The sequence below is a fragment of the Mastigoproctus giganteus genome, chromosome 5 (genome assembly GCF_048544385.1).
Source record: "Mastigoproctus giganteus isolate SK-2022 chromosome 5, ASM4854438v1, whole genome shotgun sequence".
NCBI lineage: Eukaryota > Metazoa > Arthropoda > Arachnida > Uropygi > Thelyphonidae > Mastigoproctus > Mastigoproctus giganteus.
The window spans coordinates 86,272,536-86,295,240 of NC_143579.1; the positions used below are offsets into that span (position 1 = coordinate 86,272,536).

Below are 22,705 nucleotides of genomic sequence, written 5' to 3' on the forward strand. Positions count from 1 at the left end.
AATTTGGAAAGGCCAAAAGAGGTAAAAGTGGTTGAATTTTTAAATGTTGATTAGAATTTGGCGGCATTTTTAGGGGCATACTCGGTCGGTTTAGTTAGAGTAGAGGAGGGGGGGGGACGACTGGAGACTGGGGGAACAGGTAGAAGAATGGGGATGATAGAGTAGGCATTCCCAAGGGGATCAGTGGGGACAAGCCCACCAGGCAAAGTATGGGGGAGGTGGGGAGGTATGTATGTATATATATGGTCTTTGGTGGCACCTAGACATCAGTCTAAATCCACCTAATTTTACTGTCTATAATAACGAAACCAGAATTGCCACAGGCCTGGAAAAAAAAAAGTGTAAAATTTTATGTTGTATATAATGTGTGTGTTTATGTTGTATCCAGGCCATCTAGCCTCCATACAGCAGCCAACACCTAGGCAACTGCCACCCAGTGCCCATCCCAAGGCACATGGAGTGCATTGGTCTACTACACTGTGTGGGCTAACAACACAAAAATCCCAAACCCAATGGTAGAAGTGCTAGACCAAAGGGTGCCCACTCCCGGAAGCCTGAAAAAATAATAAAATAAATGAATAAAATAATATAAAATAAATAAATATAAAAAAAAAATTTAAACCCGCATGAGGGGAGTGGAGAGACACACATTTACTTCATTCATAATCTGCATTCTCACTCTACTTGAATTCTATTTTTATACCTTTTTCTTATAGTTTATAATAATTTTTTTTTCTTGTTAGGTTATATGTATATTTTTTTCTCACTCACTCATTCATCTCTTTCTCACACACCAGGGGGATGCAATGGTGTGTAATGTAAGTTAAATACTAATGCTTAATAATTAAGCTAAATAAGAAAGAACATAAAAGATTAAAACTAGGGTTAGTGTGTACTCAACTGGAAAATTTATGGTTTGTATTCTTTTTCTCACACTATTACACTCTCATTCATTCTTCTGGCTTTCATTTCATTTGTTCGACTCTTGCTTTCTGCACTGCACTCTCTGGGCACCTCAATTTATTGTTATTCTTCTGTTGTGGTGCAGGCCTAGCCGCAAGTTTTTTGCAGGCCAAGGGAGAATGCAGTGATAGTGTTTGTGTTGTTAGTAAATATTTGCTAGTATATATATAAAGTAATGTAAGTTATTATTAACTTTGTATTCTTTCAGCCAATTACATTTGCTCTTCCACTCATTCCCATTCATCATAATGCTCATTCATTCTCTTTCCCTTGTTCTGGGTCACTCTTTCTTTCACCAAAAGTAACATTTATTCCCTTTTACCATAATTCCTAATTCACTCAGTGAACAGCCTATTCATTCTGTCTTTCATTCTTCTTTCATTCTACATTGCATCCCCTTGCAACCACCTTACTGATGTTTTTCAGCTAATCTGCTTCCCCGGCTGCCTGTACATCTCCCTTCCCCACATGGTTACTTATTTTTGTGTGGGGTCCCAGGTTCCTACACATGGCACGATAGTCCTGGGGGGGGGTACTCAGGTCAATCCGGTTTTGTTATGTCAGGGTGCAGAATACTGCTATCCTGACAGTTATTAGGTCATTGTCTGGGTGTGGTGGGAGACATGGGAAATTTTAACTATTGATTATTGTTTAATTGCTGGGGAGGCTGAATTGCTATTCTTTGGATAGTTCTTAGCATTTCGAATACTTTCTGTGTGGAAGTTGTAAAGACTTTATAAATTTCTTCTTCTATAATGAATAGATTTTCTTCTACCCTTGGAAGGGGTCAATCTGTGCCAAAAGAAGCTTGTATTATAGACTTAAAAAGGGCATACCCACAGAATTTCTGGGGATAGCCCTTGTGTGTTATTATTAGCCATATGGTGCAAGGAAGCCTGAGGCTTATGCTGCACCTGAAAAAAAAAAAAAAATTCACGAGTTACCCTGAGAGAGAGAGAGAGAGAGAGGAATCATCAAGAAAGAGAAGATTAACTGTGTACTGGGGATGTCATAAATTATACATTCATATAGAATGGTGCCTAGTCTTCACTCTCACCACAGGTGCAATTTGGGTCATCAGTCAGCCTTAAGGTTTTGTCTTTAGGGAGCCGTGATCTGTCAATATGAATGTTGTAAAAAGTCCAGGAGCATACCACTTAGGCGGCTTTGGGCTGACCATTGCCATCCGTGACAGAAACCTTTTGGTAACTAGACCTCTGGCGTTGGCTGTATCAAGGGCTATCCCCAGAAATTCTGTGGGTATGCCCTTTTTAAGTCTAAATACAAGCTTCTTTTGGCTACCTCCAGGTAAAGTGGGAGAGCTCTGGCCAGCAACTGTAGTGCAGTGTGCTCACTGTGCAACATGCTCTGGTAATGGTGAGAAGTATTGTCCTTTGTATCGATTCTAATTTATTCCTCTTTCTTACTATGAAGTAATAGTAATTAGAAACAGGAATCCTACTTTATTCCTGTTTCTTACTTACTATAGAGTAATATACTCTATTTTTTAACTTCTTGCTCTACCTTGTGTTCGACCTGAAGATGTATTTAAATATATTTTAGCCATTCTACTGGCCATCTGGCTAGTTAAATTGTTTGCTTCATATGATTTTTTATTTTATGAGTGTTAACCTGTTAGAAATTTTTTATAGAATTACAGATATTGTTGATTGTTCTATAGATAATTTTGTGTTGTTACATAGTTACTCTGCTGTCTCCCCATGATGTTAAACAGCAGCTAATAGGGGAAACCCTGGGGTCCGCCAATCAACAAATGAATAAATGAAATGTTTCTTACTATCGCCGAGCGGGTGAACCACGCACCGGCTCCGTAGGTAATAACCGGTAGGAACATTGCACGGCATATGATTGCCAGGGTCTTTCTTTTGAGTCCCCAGTCTGCCCGACTGATCCTGGCAGTCACACCTGCATAATTTCTCACATGATGTAAAAAGTTAATTTTGAATTCAAGACTACTCCAAGATATTTTAGTTCTGTTACCATTTTTATAGTGGTTGTGTTAATTTTGATTTGTGGACGTCTTATGTCCAAATTGCCTTTTAGAAGTATTTGTTTGGTTTTGGCAGGCGATATTTTGAGCATGTGCGTTTGTGCCCATTCATGCAGCTGCAAGATAGCAGCATTTGATTTTTGCTCTACAACCACTCGCGTGTTACCTTTTACAAACTCAAACTGAATGTAGATGCAAAATACTCAAACTGAATGAGTATTTTGCATCTACATTCACACATGACAGGATACTTAATGATTTTGTAATAACTGAGAGCAAAGTGGAGGAGAAATTGTTGAAGTTAAACATAAGAAAAGCACCTGGGGTGGATGGGATCTCTCCAGTTATATTAAAGAAGGTGGCAAAGCAACTAAACAAACCCTTAGCCATAATTATGAGAGCATCCTTGGACTTAGGGAAGGTTCCCACGGACTGGAGATGTGCAAATGTATCCCCAATTCACAAAGGGGGATCGAAGGGTGACACGAGTAATTACAGACAAGTTAGTTTAACTTTTGTTCCGGGTAAAATAATGGAGTCACTGGTTAAAGAAGCATTGCAGGATCATCTAGACAAGACTGCAGCAATAATTCAGACACAGCATGGGTTTGTTAAGGGAAAGTCTTGTCTGACAAATTTGATAGGATATTATGATGTGGTTACAAAGGAACTGGATGCAAAAAATAATTTTGATATCATATATTTGGATTTCAGGAAAGCTATTGACACTGTTGTGCATAAAAGACTATTGTACAAATTGGAGCAGAATGGTATTAAAGGTAAGTTGCTACAATGGATAAAAGGATGGTTAAGTGGGAGAAGACAGAGGGTGGTAATCAATGGGTGCTGCTCTTGGTGGACTAATGTTATTAGTGGAGTCCCACAGGGTTCGGTGTTGGGTCCACTGTTGTTTTGTATATTTATCAATGATATTGATGAAGGTATCAGGCTTAATGTTGAAGTTTGCAGATGATACAAAGGTCGGCAGGGTTGTTAATGACAGTAATAGCAGTGTGCTACTGCAACTGGATCTAGATAATTTGGGCAGATGGGCTAAGAAGTGGCAACTGAAGTTTAACCTTGAGAAATGCAAAGTACTGCATATGGGTAGAAGTAACCCCAGAGAAATGTACCAACTGTGTGGTACTACACTTAAGGTGGTAGAAAATGAAAAAGACCTGGGAGTAATTGTGCAGGCAGATATGAAGTTTTCTGAGCAAAGCAGACAGGCTGCCAGGGCAGGTCATGGGGTTTTGTCAATGATATATAGGAATTTTGCTAGCATGGAAAAGGAGGTGATTATCCCTCTGCAGGCCATGCCTTGAATACTGCGTACAGGTCTGGAGGCCTCATTTTAGGAAGGATGTAGATTTACTTGAGCGTGTACAGAGAAGGGCAACAAGATTGGTGAGGGGAATGAAGGGATCCTCTTACCAAGAGAGGCTTAAGTTCTGCTAATTGCAGTGGCTGGAGACTAGGCACCTGCGCGGTGATCTGATTGAGGTGTATAAGGCCTTGAATGGGTTGAGCACACTGAATTCTGATGGGATCCTTCCACTTGTTCAGATTACGAACCTAAGGGGGCATAACTTCAAATTAAGAAAAGACAGATGTAGAATAGATGTGTGGAAATTTGCCTTTAGCCAGCAGGTGGTTAATTGCTGGAACAAACTTCCATCTGTCGTTGTGGAAGTTGGTAGGTTGAATAAATTTAAGGAGGAACTGGACAGGCATTTGGAGGGAATGGTGTGATTTTTTTTTTTTTTTTTTTTTTGGCTGATGCTGTATAAGCTCATACACATGCTTTCTTGCATCACATGCCACTACTACTACTACAAGGAAAATCATGTCATCTGCAAAGTCCAGGCTTTCCATGGGACCCAGATTCAAGGCCAGAAATTCATCCAGAACAACGTTCCTAAAGAAAGGGCCAAGAATTGAACCCTGCGGGCAGCCTTTATTCAAAGGGCGTGTCAATTCCTGGAACCTTGTGTCTACTGAGACACTTCTGTCGGTAAGCTAGCTATTTATTACCTTATAGAGGTTTTGTGGGGCATTTACCTGGCAAAGCCTCCTAAGGACACTAGACCAGAGTGAGTCAAATGCCCCAGCAAAGTCAATCGAGATTGCCAGCACATATTTCTTCTCTGGGTTTTTAACTGTTGTCAGTAGGTGGTGCATGGCATCCTCCATAGAGTTGCCCTGCTTAAAACCATACTGATTGTTGGAATCAAGCCTGCTTCTAGTATCCAAGACGTTGGTCTTACACGGTGATATTAAACTGCATTAATAAAATGTTCCATGTATAAAGTCAAAATTACACGAGTGGCTTTCAAATGAAGCCAACCTTCCAATGCTGTTAAATTTAGTAAATAAGATGAATAACATGTGTTGCAAGGGCTGTAGGAAATATTAATAAATCAAAGAGTATTGAGATACAGTATTAAGGTAAAATTAAAAGAAATTGAAAATAATTACAAGTATAATAAATTAATTTAAATTTTAATACTGAACTTATGCAGTTATCTAAATGACCAGTTATATATTAATGAAATATTATGAACTTTAAGGTGCCTCCGTAGCCAGGTGGGAAGGAGCAGCAGTGCATAGCACAGGCTTCTTGATTAGACCGGGGTTCTAGCCCGTCACCACCAAATACGGAGTATGCGGAAAGGTCAAGGAATGATCACCGCATATCCCGGAGCAATATGGCCTTAGTTGCTAATGCTCCTAAAAACCAAACAACAAACAAACGCACTTTAATTTTTTGGTGATTATATCATTTGTAAGTAATTTTTCCATTCATTAAGGGCATATAGAATTGATTAAGAGCATATGGAATGCACTAACTAGCATTATACATACACTGTATTATTCATGAGGCTGAGTGCAACAAAATCTTTCCCAGATTTTGACCTTGCACAAGCTAGAGTGAACCTACATGGCATGAAGTATCTTCACACAGTGGTAAAATGAGAAATGGATATGCTGTACATTGTGAAGGGTATGACAACAACCTCTACTGGCAGATGGAATGGTTTTGGCGAGCAATTGTGAATGTTTTGATACAGGTGATTTCAATTTGTTCCTTATTCACTGCAGCAAGTAGAAGGGGGAACTCCCCATGCGAGACAAAAATTTTAAATCAGAAGTTATTTGTATCAACACATTAGAAAAGTATTTGGAGGAAGAATATTCTGTACCTGATCGTTATAGAAGAACACATAGCACTGACATTGTTGAACCTTAGTGAGGAGTCATCACAGAGGTCTAAGTTTGGATGATGAGGAAAGAGGATGCAGCTGTAAAGGCAAAGACAAATGCATATGTTTTAATTTCAGGAAAAGAGAATATGACTGTTTAAATAATACGTAGCCTCTATCAACCTGGCAGATGGCACAGGGAGGGTGAATATAGTGGAATTATGTAAGACGTAATAGTCACAGAAACCAGAAATATATAAATAACATTGAGAAAATACAGCATGTGCAGGATATTAAGACGGACGAATAATGAGCTGGCAAGTTTAATACAGCATAAAATAATGGCACAAAAGGGTTACAGGACAAAAAAAAAAAAGTACAGATGCCCACAACAGCTATAACTTGATCTGCAATAGTATCTCAGAAAACACTTTACATCTGAGGAATTCATTAGGGAAGTGGATGCTAGAAGGTTATTAAACTCTAACAGGGAGCTAAAAAGGCGACATGATTAAATACAAACATTTCAGCTTAATTTCTGTTACAGGGAAAATAATGGAAACACTGGTTGAAGAAGTAATGCAGGACCATCTAGACTAGACAGGCAGTACAATTATACTTCATTCACAGCACGAGTTTGTCAAGGAATGATCTAATTTGACCAGTTTGTTGGATACTAGGATGCAGTAACAAAGAACTGGATGCAATAAATAATTTTGATATCATATACTTGGATTTCACGAAAGCCTTTTGATACTATTTCACATAAAAGACTGCAGAGTTACATAAATTTCTGGAGAGTATCATATGGAAGTGTTGTACATACTATATTGAGGTAAACGTCTCTTATTATTTTTACAAATATTGATATCAATGTAGAACGTATTGAGCATTACAGCTCTGGTTCATACTATAAAAGACTGCAATACAAATTGGAGCAATATTGAATTAAGGGCAAGTTACTGCTATGGCTAAAGGGAGATGATTCGGTGGGAGAAGACAAAATGTGGTTATCACTGGACACTGCTCTTTGTGGTCTAATATTATTAGTGGAGTCCATTGTTGTTTTCTGGATTTGTTAATGACATAGATTATGGTATATCACACTTAATGTCTAAGTTTGTAGATGATACAAAGGTTGGTAGGGTGGTTAATGACAGTAAAAGTAGTATGCTATTGTAACAAGATCTACAAAAATTAGGCAGATGGGCTGGGAAAAGTTGAATTTTAGTAATTGACATATGCAAAGTACTGCATATGGGTTGCAATACTCCCAGAGTAATGTAGAAACTGTGTGGTACTACACTCAGGGTAGTGGAAAATGAAAAAGACCTGGGGATAATTGAGTGGTCAGATATGATGTTCTCTGAGCAGTGAAAACTTATTGTCAGGACAACTCATGGGTATTGTCAATGATATATAGGAATTTTGCTAGCAGGGATAAGGAGTTGGTTATCCCATTGTATAAGTTAATGGTCATGCCAAAACTTCAGTACTGCATACTGGTCTGGAGACCTCACTTTTGGAGAATGTCTAGCTCCTGGAAGGTTTACAGAGGAGGGCAATGAGATTGGTGATGGGAACAAAGCGGTGTTCTTACCAAGAAAGGCTTCAATTCTGCAAATTGCAGTGTTTTGAGACTAGGCACCTGGAAGGTGATCTGAATGAGATTTTAAGGCTTTAAATAGATTAAGCAAGCTTAATACTGATGGGATTCCACCTCTTGCTTAGACTACACTCATCAGGGGACATAAATCCAAATTGAGAAATTTTGGTTACAGAATAGATGTGGGGAAGTTTGCCTTTAGCCAGCTGGTGGTTGATTTCCGGAACAAACTTCTATCCGTTTACTCACTGTCTAAGAGAGAAAAGAACTAAAGAGGGAAAAGAATATTTCCACATATGTGAATTCAAAAAAGAAAGGAACGAATCAGATCGTACCCTTGTGTTTTGGGTGGGGAAAATTCAGATAACCTAGCTGATGTTGCTGATGAAATAATCTGTTAATTTCCTTTGATATTTACAGCCAAAAAGTCCTTAGCTCAAGAAATGTCCAGTTCAAGAATAAATGAGTGATATCGCAGTTACAGAATATTGTTTATTAGAAAAAAAACTATCCTGTCTAAAGGCAAATAATGTCCCTGGAGTTTATGATATATACCCAATAATTCTGAGGGTGGTGGCAAAAGATAGCATTGAACCATTAAGTTAAATGGTTTAATCTACAGACTAATTAATGGTAATTATTACAGACCAATCAGTGGTAGGGGAATTATTATTATTGTCTTTGGTGGCCCCTAGACATTTGTCCAAATCCACCTAATATACTTGATTTTATTATCCTTATACCTAGCCACCAAAGAGCAGTCATCACCTAGGATAACTGCTACCTGATGCTCATCCTTATAAACGTGGAGCTGGACCTAGGTCTATTGTACTGTCTGTGCTGACCGCACAAAATTCCTGCACCCTCTGGTAGAAGTGCTAGACCAGAGGGTGCCAGCAATCCCACCCCCAAGCTGCCCAAGCCTGGGAGCAAAAAAAAAAAAAAAAAAAAAATTATAATAATAAAAAAAATTAAAAATAAATACTAATAAAAAAATATATATATTTATATATTAATAAAATAAACTAATAAATCTCTCCTCCCCGCACGGGTATTCAGGAATCAAAGCTTCCTACTCCTATGGGCAGAGAGAAAAAAAAAAAATAAAATAAATAAAAAAAAACACCTTCCTGGTCCACAATCCCGCACTTAGTTACTTACATAGTACCAGCAAACACAACAAAAAAAAAAAAAAAAAAAAGACCAGGGTGGTAGGGAAAAAAAAAAGACCCCCCACCCAAATCTCACCCTGGCAATTTATCCCGCACTATGTTAATTTTCACAGTGCCAGCAAACAAAAAAAAAAAAAAAAATGGTGGTAGGGGAAGTTAGAAAGACTTTGATCGGGAATCAGTGGTGTAGGAATGCCTTGACATTGGGGGAGGTGCCAAGGGCACTGACAGGAGAAGGCAGACACTGACAGGCCATATCAGTTAACACTGCCAAGCTATTTCGACACACGAGGCTAGCTGACGAAATGGCACCCCTTCGATGATGTTGAATCAAGATGACAGCAGAAGGAGGGTGAAAATTAATTTTCACATGGTGATTCAAGCCTGCATGCATCCTTACATCTGAGTACATACTGCATAGCATCATAGATCTATTTGCTGTCCAGAACGTAACTTTCAAGACCAATCAGGCAATCGCTTCATCAGCGCATACTCGAATACATAGTAGTTCGCAATTCACGCATTGTGTACAAACTGAATAAGCTATAAGTTATAGTGTTTTTGTGATTGTTATATAAACAGATAATCGTGGATATTGTGATTTATAATTTAAATAAAACAATAAGGTCCAAATTAATTTTAGACATGCCACCAAAGAAAAAAAGTGGACATCAGTACCGCATAGAAAGACTGCATAAAGAGGAAATTAGAAAAAAAAAAACATTCTGCTAGTTTACAAAAAGCTACTCCAAATCTGAAAGTGACAAAGAAAACGAACGTGATTCGAATGAAGATAAAACAAATGATGATGCCACTGAAATGGAAGTCCAAGAAAAAGCTCAAACAGTTGAAGTTATTTTAAAAGTATTAGAAAGTCTATGTAAACAATAACCAACACCAACTGGCAGAAGAAAATGATGGCAGCAATAATATTAACATGGAACATGTAAGTCTGAATTTTAATGATTCAACCACATGGAACTTTAATACCCACAAAAACAGATCTCTTATGGTGCAACACGGTCCCGAACATATAGTCTTAAATACGTATCCTGTCACTAATGGACGATGTTTCAATAAATCGTGGAAATACAAAAATGAAGGTATTGAAAAAAAAAAAAAAAACAGAGGAAATGGTTATGTTTTTTGCAAAAACAAAGATGCAATATATTGTTTTTCGTGCCTCTTTATTTGTATCTGGCACAAATAATGTTCCATTTTACAGCTCAGAGGAATTTAAGGATTGGAAACATCTAAATCCAAACGTTCTTTTTAACGAGAATTCATTATAACAAAACATAAACAATTTCACAAATTGGAAATTATTAGAAAAGGGTCTTCAAAAAGGTGGACTAATTGACGACGCTGCACAAGCAGCACTAAGAAGCAAAATTTCGAAATGCCATCATATATTGAAAATAATATTAAATGTATATTGCTCTGTGCTGAAGATAATTTGGCATTTCGTGGCCATGCTAGTAATATCGATACCGAAGAAAAAAAAAATGTGGCGTATTTTTAAACTTGATAAAATTTGTCAACCAATTTGACTTTGGTATGAAAAATGCTTTGGAATCGCATATTAAACATCACACTAATTATCTATCTCCAGAAATTCAGAATGAATTTATTAATTTGTTAGCAACAAAAGTACGAAGAAAAATAACTTAAAATAACTAAATGCAACAAGGGCATAATATGTTAAGAGTTAAGAGTTTTATATCTATATAATAAGGGGCTAAAGGGGCTTAGAGGGTAACAGGTATCCTGTGTGTTATCAGACACTCAGCCTAAAACACTGATGGAGCCAATATCTCTCTAATACAGAAGATTTAGGAGAAGTCCGGTTGGCTTGCCTCCCTAAAATCCACTCATGCACACCTTCTCGATGGTAAGCTCTGTTACGTCACTTAGGTGGCAATGAACGTGTATAGTGGTTCTCTTCAAGACGCCTGGTCAGCGTGAAGAGGAAAAGACCAAACCTTCCAGCATATGACAGCACGACAAAACAAATGACCCTCAGTCCCCAGCAGCTTTCACTCCCCCTCTTATAGCAGCGAGAGGATCAGAGTGGAAGCAGAGGGTGCTAAGAATCTCTGGTAACGACCAGGCTGCCATGCACTGAAACTGAACTTGGCCTGTTATAACGTAAGATCACATAGTGATCTTACGTTATAACAGGATATTAGAGCTGGAAAAGGAATAAGAAAATGTGAATTGGAATATCATCGGTTTGGCTGAAACAAGAAGAATAAATTAATCACTTATAAATTTATCAAGTGGAAATCTGCTGTACACCAATGGAAACGGTGAAAGGAGTGAATGTGGAGTTGGGTTTCTGGTCTAAAGATATTAAAAACAACATTTTGGAATTCAAAAGTACATCACCAAGAGTGTCAAGACTAATACTCAAGATTTCTAAGAGGTACAAGCTTAAGGTTATAATGATTTATGCACCAACATCGAGCCATGATGATGAAGAGGTTGAAGAAATGTACACCAAAATTGAGAGTCTTCTAGATGAGCAGAAAACCCACTACACTATTATTATGGGGGACTTCAATGCTAAGGTTGGAAAAAGACAAAACAGCGCAGAAAGGGGAACTATAGGAAATTTTGGAATTGGTGAAAGAAATGAAAGAGGTGAAAGACTTGTGGAATTTGCAGAATCTCAAGGACTGTCAGTAATGAACACTTTTTTCAAGAAAAGGGTGAACAGAAAGTGGACATGGAAGAGTCCAAATGGATTAACAACTAATGAAATCGACTTCATCCTCACTAACAGAAGATATATTGTGAATGATGTTACCGTCTTGAATAAGGTAAATGTTGGAAGTGATAACAGAATGGTAAGATGTATACTTGATATAGATGTAGGAAAGGAAAGGAAAAAACTGACTCGAGTAAATAATACAAAGGTCTTTGAGATAACAGAAGAGGAGAAAAAGCAGTATGGACTGGAACTTAAGAACAAGTTTGAGCTTCTGCAGACTGCTCAGGACCAAGATATGGACGAGGAATATTACAACTTTGTGGAAGTGATAAAGCCCGAGAAACCTATAGGAAAAAAGAAATCCGAAGAAGACAAATGAAGAGCAAGGAAAACACTGACAGGGAGAAAATTGAGTATACTGAGTTATGCAAAACCATTAGAAAGGGACTCAGAGAGGACATAAGATTTAACACAAGAAAAGTAGAACAAGCATTAAGGGAAAACAAAGGATTTAAATCAGCATCCATGAACAGTAATACAGAAAGACAAATGATACTGAAACTGAAGAATAGCGATGGTGTACTTATAAACAGCAGAGAAGGCATAATTCAAATAGCAGAAGACTACTATAGAGAATTATACAAGGACAAGGGAATGATGCCAGCAGTGGGGAAGATGGATTGCAATGTAGCAACACATACGACATACCCGATATTCTTCCTGATGAGGTAGAACATGCATTGAAGAAAATGAAGAATCAGAAAGCCCCGGGGGAAGATGAAGTTACTGCAGAGTTGTTAAAATTTGGAGGAAGAGACATAACACAAAAACTGGCAAGGCTCTTCACAAAGTGCATTAGAAAAGGTGTGATGCCTAAGCAGTGGAATAATGCAATCATAGTTTTGCTGCATAAGAAAGGAGATAAATCAGAAATTGGAAATTATAGACCAATTAGCTTGTTATCCCACATCTAGAAGTTGTTCACAAGTGTCATTACTAACAGATTAGAAAGAATACTTGATGAGAATCAACCAAAAGAGCAAGCTGGCTTTAGGACAGGATTCTCAACTATGGATCACCTTCATGTAATATCACAGCTAATGGAGAAAGCAAATGAATATAAAACATCATTTTGACTGGCATTTATGGATTATGAAAAGGCATTTGACTCCATACAGCATAAGGCAATATTTCGGGCACTGGAAAGACAAGGCATAGATACCCTGCATATTATGATTTTGAAGAAAATATATGAGAGTGCTACCTCCTTTATTAGACTAGACAAAGACAGTAGGAAATTTAAAATCGAGAAAGGAGTTCGACAAGGAGACACAATATCTCCGAAGCTGTTTTCTGCTGCCCTTGAGGAAGCTTTCAGAAGATTAGACTGGTCGCAGAAAGGAGTCAATATGAACGGAGAGTACCTAAACCATTTACGATTTGCAGATGACATTGTGGTCATAAGCCACGATCCCAAAGAATTAGAGGAAAATCTTAATCAGTTATGCACAGTTAATAAGGATTTTGGACTAAAGATGAATATGGCTAAAACAAAAGTAATGATGAACAAGTATGCCACAGAAAGAGAAATAATGATTGAAGGAGCAGTAATTGAAAAGGTGGAGTCATATACTTATCTAGGACAAGTTATTAGCTGTAATAATGATAAATGGCTGGAAGTCAAGAGAAGAATAAATTTTGGATGGATAGCATTCAGGAAATATAGTCACATACTGAAGAGCAATATCCCAGTTTGTCTGAAACGTAAAATAATGAACCAATGTATACTCCCCACCATGACTTATGGAAGTGAAACTTGGGCACTCACCAAAAGAATGGAAGAGAAGCTGAGAACTACACAGCGAAGAATGGAACGAATTATATTGGGAATCAGACTGTTAGATAAGAAGAGACACACATGGATTAGGCAGCAGACTGAAGTAAAGGACATTCTTATCAAAACTAAAGAACTAAAATGGTCTTGGGCAGGTCACATAGCTCGAAGACATGACAGATGGACTAAGAAAATAACAGAATGGTACCCAAGAGGAGCTAGAAGAAAACCTGGAAGACAAAGGCAGAGATGAATAGATGAAATTCACGAGTTTGTGGGTAGTAAATGGATGGCCAGCAGTGCTCAAAACAGAAGGAACTGGAAAGTTGCTGGAGAGGCCTTCAATCCTGCAGTGGATTGAAAATGGCTGATGATGATGATCTATATAATATCGGTGTGAATACACCATAGATAACTCTTAAGAAAAAACTACGATAGTAATGTGGGAGGCATCATTTCCTCTGTATGTAATATTGTACTCAATGATAGGCCAAAAGCTAGGGAACGGTGCCGTTTCACTTCCACGAAACAATAGATGATCGCTTGTCGGGATAAAGGAAAACCACTCTCTTCTAAATCTCTAACAGGGTGCTTATGGAAGCTTAATAGAAGGTTGACCACAGCCTAATGTCCGAATGTTTAATACATCTTGGTCTGTCCACTGGCTCTGGTTACACAGAAAGTAATTGACCAGCTGGACTTCTTGGTAGGTTGGACAGGTAGACGGATAGATTTTACGGGTTCCACTGAGTTGCAGATGGTAATCTCTTTTTCTTTTAATTTGAGCGTAACAACAGCATTGGCTTGTAGCCGTGAAAGGTATTGTGTACGACGTGTGCCTTTTGTATGCCATAAAGAGTTCTTCACTATTGCTTGCTTGCTTGAAGGCCATGGGTGCGAACGATGTGTACCCAGTTAAGTCTTGTAATGCAGTCGTTATATGGAAAATTTTCTTCATTCTACGAACAAGAAAATTTTCGTTTCCATAAAACGAAAAAAATAAAAAAATTCTAAAAAAATTCGGTAAAGAATAAAATTGTATTTAGCGAATTCTAAAAAAAATCGGTAAAAAGAAAACATTTATCTCTAAATAGAAAAATTCATTATAAAGAAGTTTGTTAAACAGAGGTCCAACTACTTATTATTTATTATGATTTTACCAATTATCGAAAAAAGGCGCATGGCCGTGAATTTGCCAAGGGCTCCGAAAACCTAGCTATGCCTCTGTCGGGAATGCAACACATAGGACCAAGAGATTTATGTTATTCTGAAGATAAAACAGCAGGGAATTGTAAAAGTAGTGTCACAGACGCTTTACTTTTCCTTTACAATGTCATCCGAGAACTAAATCTTCCGCTCATGTGTAATTTGTCGATCAATTTCGTATATTTTCTGGCCCTATTTGTCCATTCTGCTGCATGAAAAACGCGAGTTTCCGGGAGGAAAAAAAGTGCTATACACGCCTTAGCCTGTAAAAGTTCCTCATGGATGGGATTTGAAGCATGGCTTTCTAAACGAAAAATCTTCTTTCCGTACCCATGATCGCATTGGCAAAGACTTGAGTCCAAATCCGTGATTACGTGAGGGATTTTAGGGATTAAAGGATTTTAGGGATAGAGGGATAAAAGTTTATTCGGCAGTGTACAGGAGCGAAAAGGAGCAATTATAGTGTCATGTTGATGTTGTTGTTGTTATTTTGTTTTTAGGAGCATTAGCAACTAAGGCCATATTGCTCCGGGAATATGCGGTGGTCATTCCCTGACCTTTCCGCATCCTCCGTATTTGGTGGTGATGGGCTCGAACCCCGGTCTAATCAAGAAGCGTGTGCTACGCACTGCTGCTCCTTCCCACCTGGCTACGGAGGCGCTGTTGTGTTGATGATTTATCGAACATTTAGAGGTCACATAGTATAACGACATTGTAAGAATGCATTAGAATACTGATAAGTATGTAGAGTGGAGATTATTTAGACGTGATCTCCAAAAGTATGGAATCACATCTAAAGACAGACATCAAAGCTTCTTGGTAAGGCTCAAAGATAGGCAGCATGACTCGTGAGATTGGAAAAGAACTCCCACATGAACGAAGTCATTGAGTTGTGGGCTATACAGTTGGAAATTAGTTACCTTAAAGTGGAACTGATTTAGATTTTTGGGAGAGGCCAGTAAAATGAATGAAGACGAAATTTTTTTATTAGTCGGATAAGTTACCTACACGCAGGTTCCAATCCAGTAAGGGCGTTAGAGTGCTCTTCTTTTCCCTCAAGAGCTTTGTGGGTAGACAGTTAGTATAATCAGTGTCTTCTATGCACCGGGTGGAAAAGACCTGAGTTCGAATCCGGTCAATGACTCAAGGAATTTTTTTGGCTATTTATAATAACATGGCTGATTTGGTCAATTTCAGGCAAGGGAAGCATGTTTTTTTTTTTCGGAAACTCATTTTTTTCTTCCAGTAAACAACATATCGACCGCAGAACACACAAAATTCAGACATATTGTATACAGCTCAGCATGGCCTAAGTTGCCGATGAGCCTAAAATCTTGCTGTCCCCACCAGAAAATTTCCTTAATTATTTTATGCCATTTTGAAGCATGAGAACTGCAAAAATCTCCATGATTAAAATATTTGCATTTCAGCTGTGGAAAGTTTATGTATGTACACTGAAAAGACAGAATTCATGGGATACCTGGTTCCTGGGCAATGCGACGCTGTCACCCCTCTCGCCAGTAGACGAACCCACCACTTGGCAGGTATATAGGTACACTGCATTACTGTAGATGGTAATTCGATGTCAGTATGGATAAACGTTGTGATTTAATCGACTTTGAAAGAAGGATGATCGTCGTGGGTGCCTGACGAATGGCTCACTCTATCGCGGAGGTGGTAAAGAAATTGCTCTATCCCCGTTCAACAATATCAAGAGTGTATTGGGAATACGCCATTTCCGGAATATCATCTCATCGTGGACAGTGCTGTGGGCGGAGAAAGGTGGTGGGTGACCGTGGCCGTCGACATCTGTCTCGCATTGTTTCAGCCAACCGGAGAGCGACAGTGGCACAAATCACCGCCGACTTCAACAAGGGAGGTGGCCAGAAACGTCTCCACCAAGACCATCAAGCGATCATTAGCCATAGTAGGTTATGGGAGCCGCCGACTCAATAGAGTGCCATTGCTTACACCACGACACAGGATTCGATGCCTCAACTGGGCAAAAGAACATCGCCACTGGACCTTGAATGATTGGAGACGGGTTTCCTGGTCCGATAAGTCCCGTTTCCAGTTATTTCGAGTGGACGTGGTCATCTCAAATCATGGTCATCGTGCACCCACAGGGGTGCAGGGATTCTTCCAGCAGAACAATGCACCTCCCCACAAAGCTTCTGTGACTAGAACATGGTTTGAAGAGCATTCCTCATATTTTACCACCATGGAATGGCCTCTCTGTTCACCAGACTTGAACCTGTGTAACAGGGCCATGCCAAGCCATTTTAAGTACATGAAGCAAGAATGAATATTGCGACCTACTGTTAATAATGACAATGTTGGCAATTATTTAATCTTTCTTTTGGCACCCCTTTCAGCTTTTGACCTGAGGCAAGACCTTCGTTCGCCTCGGCATGGTTATGCTGTGTAGCATCTCTGGGATGCTGTGGAAAGGTCCATTCGAGCTTTGGATCCTCTACCCAAGAATGCAACAGAATTATGGACAGCGGTGCAGCAAGCATGGATGAAAATACTTGTGGAATACTTTCGTGTGAACTAGTAAACTTAGTGCTTCGCTGTGCAACTGCCCTAATCCGGGCGAAAGGTGGGCCTACCCATTACTAGGTAGGCATCCCATGATTTCTGTCCTCTCTCTCTGTGTATTTGCGTAGGGTGGCACCTGGAACGTTAGTTCAACTCTGCCTCATTTCACTGTGAAGATACAGGACTCTATAGAAATGGCAAGATATGCGTGTTTCGTGTTCTTGTTGATTATCTGTGTGGAATGTTGTTTGTGTTGAACCGGCCGTTTGGTTACCTGAAATCAGCAAACACCTGGACAACCAAAGCCGGATACATGTCCACCACCACGGGAAGGTAGACCAGGGGCTACCAACCGGCAGCAGCAGAAGCAAGGAACGTCATGAGCCGAACAAAGTTTTAGCCAAAGACCCTTGCCCAACATTGTTGGAAATAAAAAAAAAAAAAAAAAAAGAGAAAAGAAAAGAAAAGAAAAAAGATAGAGAATATTTTAACAACTACAGTATACAAAAATTATAAACACTGTTTATACCATGAGGTAATCAAACAACACGTTGAGGTTTTCGAAGTAAACAAGGCAAGTAAATTCATTATATTTTAAATATTAACATAAATATCAAATATTAAAGGTTATATACAAAATAAAGAAAATAAATCAACAATAACAATCCCCAACCTAAAACAAAATTAAAAATAAATCTAAGCCAGTACCATTTAACCGACATACAGAATTGACAATAAGCATTTTAGCCCAGATGCAGGTACAAACCTTATAAACAAATTAGGTTAAATGTGACATCCAGTAAGTTCTACCGTCATCAGTAAAAAAGTCACAGTCAGTTAACAGCCAGCTGAGCAATTTGAGGAGCACTAGAATTTACATTGTAAAATTGAGTTCTAAGTCGAACAGTTGTAGAGTTTCAAAAAAATTAGATCGAGGAACATTATAAATCACGCACAAGTCCTAAAATTCTAGATCTTGTTGAGATTTAATTTAATCAAATGTTGACTGGAGGAAAATATGTCAATTCATAGAAGGTGATAAGTCTTGGGCAGAATCCAGTATATTCATGAGAGTGAAAGATGCCGAAGATCTTGTTTAAGAAAATTTTTTAAACCGCTATCAGGTCAGAGCTTTATTTTGTTAGTTAGAAGATAAGCAAATCATAGAAAATGGACGTCATCATAGTGAAGGTGAAGAGTCTTGAGCTGAATTTGAAACATTCGAGGATGCAGCAATTGCAGAAAGAATTGCTAGCCTTTTAGTGAAGGCTGTCTTAGCAAAATTCTGAAGGGCATGATAACTGGTGACATTTGATACAAAATTAGGTTCCGATCCTGATGAAAAGTTTAATTGCAGAGTTACTCCAAATTCATTGTATGAGGGAATGCAAAACGTGCTTTCACACCGCCGCAATGACAGAGTTCTGTAGGAGGCAAGTGAAATTGAAACAGTTTCTGATTTAATGATCCATGTACCTGATACAAATAAGAGGTAAAGTCAAGACTAAACCAGACGTTGACTTGTGTAGCTTTTTTTTGTCCATAAGAGTGTCAGTTTCAGGAAAAAATTCACGTGGCACGCAACCCAGTGATGTGGTATCTCAACTATTTTGCGAAAAATTGATCCATTCTTGCTAAATTCTTCGTCGTTCAGCTTTAACATCGAGTTGAGTGTTAATAGAAGTTCCTTGAGTGTTAATAGAAATTCATAGTAAATACAAATAATAGAAAGGACCTAAGTGGGAATCTGATGTTTCAGGCGAAAACATAAGCCTCTAAAAAAATTGCCTAGAGATCAAGAGGTAAGATCCCAGTTAAACCTGCAAAACTGGTATTGAAACCCTTCGATAGCTCTTCAAAATGCAAAGTAACATAGTACGCTGGATTGATATCAATTTTGATTGAAATTTTAGAAAGTTTAGACTATAAACTGCGGAAAGTTTAGAATATATTTATAGTTATAAAGCTGGGCTGGAAATTGCGAAAAAAAAAAAAAAAAAAAAAAATCAGTACAAGTTTAATAAATATGAATTCATTTTCATAGAAGTTATTTTGATTTTTCCGCCAAGCTAAAAACAGCTAAATTGTTATAGTTACTGATACAAGAGGGTCGCACTTCTCTTCAGCTAATTTGTTATAGTTACTGATACAAGAGGGTCGCACTTCTCTTCAGCTAATTTGTTATAGTTACTGATACAAGAGGGTCGCACTTCTCTTCAGCTAAGTTGTTATAGCTACTGATACAAGAGGGTCGCACTTCTCTTCAGCTAAGTTGTTATAGTTACTGATACAAGAGGGTCGCACTTCTCTGTCATGATGAAAGTCGCTTCCTGAGAGCTGATATCTACATTGGTTTCCAATATACGCATTTTATAATTCACTGTGAATGTTCAAAATCCACACAATTTTTCAACACTAGTTGTTTAAAAAAATGGAAATTTTTTTTAGAATTCCTAAATTTGTAACCTTTACACGGTAGGTGCTCTTTGGGAAATAATTGTTCATATAAATAAAACAAAAACGGATTACACCCTTTTTTTAAATTTCTTAATCAATTGGTGACACTGTGTTCTTGCAAGCGGTGACTGAGTTCGTGCGAAATCTATTATAATTGTTTTAGCATTAGCATTAGTAGACGCATATGATGAAAGAAAGCAAGCTTATGCAGCATCAGCCAAAAAAAAAAAAAAAAAAACTTCCACTTACCCCTTCGTTTGTTTGAAATACCTGTCCAGCTGAACCTTAAATTTATTTAGGCTATCAACATCAACAACAAGGGATGGAAGTCCGTTCCACCAACCAACCACCCGCTGGCTAAAGGCAAATTTCCACACATCTATCCTACATCCGTCCTTCCTCAATTCGAATTTATGCCCTCTCAGGTGATTATTCTGAGCAAGAGGAAGAATCCCATCAGCATTGAGCATGCTCAAACTATTCAAGGCCTTACACATCTCTATCAGGTCACGTCGCCGGTGCCTAGTCTCCAGACACTGTAATTTGCAAAACTTAAGCCTTTCTTCGTAAGAGCAACCCTTTGTTCCATTCACTAATCTTGTTGCCCTTCTCTGGTCTCGTTCCAGCAGCTCTACATCCTTCTTGAAATGAGGCCTCCAGACCTGTATACAGTACTCAAGATGTGGCCTGACCATTGCCTTATACAAGGGAATAATCACCTCCTTATCCCTGCTAGAAAAATTACTGTATATCATTGACAAGACACAATGAGCTACTCTTGCAGCCCGTCTGCACTGCTCAGAGAACTTCATATCTGCCTGAACAATTACCCCCAAGTCCTTTTCATTCTCTACCACTGTCAGTGCAGTACCACAGAGTTGATACGTTGCTCTGGGGTTGCTGTTTCCCATATGTAGTACTTTCCATTTGTCAATGTTAAACTTCATGTGCCACCTCTCAGCCCATCTGCTCAACCTTTCCAGATCCTGTTGCAGCAGCATAGCGTCAGTATCGTCCTTAACAACCCTGCCAACCTTTGTATCGTCTGCAAACTTGGACATTAAGCTTGATATACCATCATCAATATTATTTATAAATACCGAAAACAATAATGGACCCAAGACTGAACCTTGAAGGATTCCTCTAATAACATTAGTCCACGATGAGCAGTGTACATTAGCAGCAGTCTTCCATGTGCAACAGTATCAAAAGCCTTTCTAAGATCCAAGTATATAATATCAAAGTTATTCCCTGCATCCAGTTCTTTTGTGACTGCATCATAGTATCCAATCAAATTGGTCAGGCAAAGACTTCCCCTTAACAAAACCATGCTGTGTCCGAGCTATTACTGAAGTCTTGTCTAGATGATCTTGCAGTGCTTCTTTAACCAGTGCCTTCATTAATTTTCCTGTTCCAGGAAAATTAATGAAAACTCACAGGTCTATAATTACTTGTGTCAGCTTTTGATCCTCCTTTGTGAATTGGGGTCACATTTGCACATCTCCAGTCTACGGGTACCTCCCCTGAGTCCAAGGAAGCTCTCATAATTATGGCTAAGGGTTTGCTTACTTCCTTTAATATAACTGGATAGATCCCATCCACCCCAGGTGCCTTTCTTGTGTTTATCTTCAACAATTTGTCCTCCACTTTACTCTCAGTTATTACAAGATTATCTAGCTTACTGCCAGAGTTGAATACACCTCTGCCATTCCCCTCGCTGAATAACTCCTCATGTGTGAATGTTGATGAAAAATATTCATTTAGTTTGTTAGCTACCTGAGCAGGATCATCAACAGTTGAACCATCGATATCAAGTGGACCAATCTGATTCATCCCCTTCCTTCCTTCTAGAGTTTACATAAGTAAAGAACTCTTTACTTATATAAAAACTTATGCGGCGTGTAAGAAAAAAATTGCCATTTTTTCTTTAATTTTTCTTAATTTCAGTGAATTTGTGATGTCACGTGACTTTTTGCATTTTCCATTTGATTTTTCAGTTGTGTCGTATTACATGCAGTCTTTATTTTTAAAAATGGTTGATTTGCCTTTCCTTTTCTTTCGTGAAATTACCTTTACCTCTTTCCATTTCTTCTTTTCAGCTCTATCTGACTTATTCAAATGTCACATGACATTTTGTGATCCTGAAAAACGCGCATTTTTGTAACTTTAATTTTTAAATTTATTGGATTTATCCTTTGTTCTCAGCTGCCATATTTGTTGCTGTGCCACATGCCATGCCGCGTGTCACTTGACATTTGCCGGGCGAAGAGAGGAGAGTGGTATGTGGTGAGTGGGTGGAGTCATAACCCTTCAATCACTGCTTTCTCCTTGCTGCCATTTTTGGCGGCTGTACTCGATACTGAATACTTACCAAAAAACAATTGAGGGGTCATGTGTTTAATCGACTTTCATTTGTGTTTAGTGAAAAAAGGTTAGGTTTTCAGGTTAGTCTCTGGAGTTTTACCAAACTAAGCTGGTAAACTCCAGAGAACAGTACCCCTTACAAAATGGTGTCAAGAAGAAGAAGAGGGAGGGAGGGAGGAAGCAGTGACATACGTTTCATAACTCCTCCAACTCACTGCATTCCCCCTCTTCTTCTCGATGACTGTACGTGGTGGATGTTATGTGACATAACAGTATGTCGGAGCTGAAAAACAGCAAAATTAACGACAAAACAGCAATTTTTTTTTGGAGTAGCAAGTAACTCAGCCATGTTGTGAAAAAGACCCATAAAATTCCTCACTTCATTGACAGCATTCGAAACTTGGGTGTTTTTTCCATCCAGTGTGAGGAGGAAGGTGATTATACCAACTGTGCTATCCATGAGGACACTGTTGTGTGAATACATTGCAGAACAGCTAATGAATGACCTTGACTCACCTATTGAAATTGTTTCTGCTATTATGCCTATTTTGTTGAGTTGAATGAATTAGTGTTATCTGACGTGCGATTTCAGGTGGAGTGTGATGTCGTTCAGAGAAGCGTTTCAAAGGTAGTTT

At 38.5% G+C, this 22,705-nt stretch overlaps 1 protein-coding gene across 1 annotated transcript in view; it reads left to right on the top strand.

Moving 5' to 3' along the window:
• LOC150085540 (NAD(P)H oxidoreductase RTN4IP1, mitochondrial-like) overlaps positions 1 to 22,705 on the top strand; it is a 181,424-nt gene that overhangs the window by 45,793 nt on the left and 112,926 nt on the right. The window lies entirely within an intron of this gene.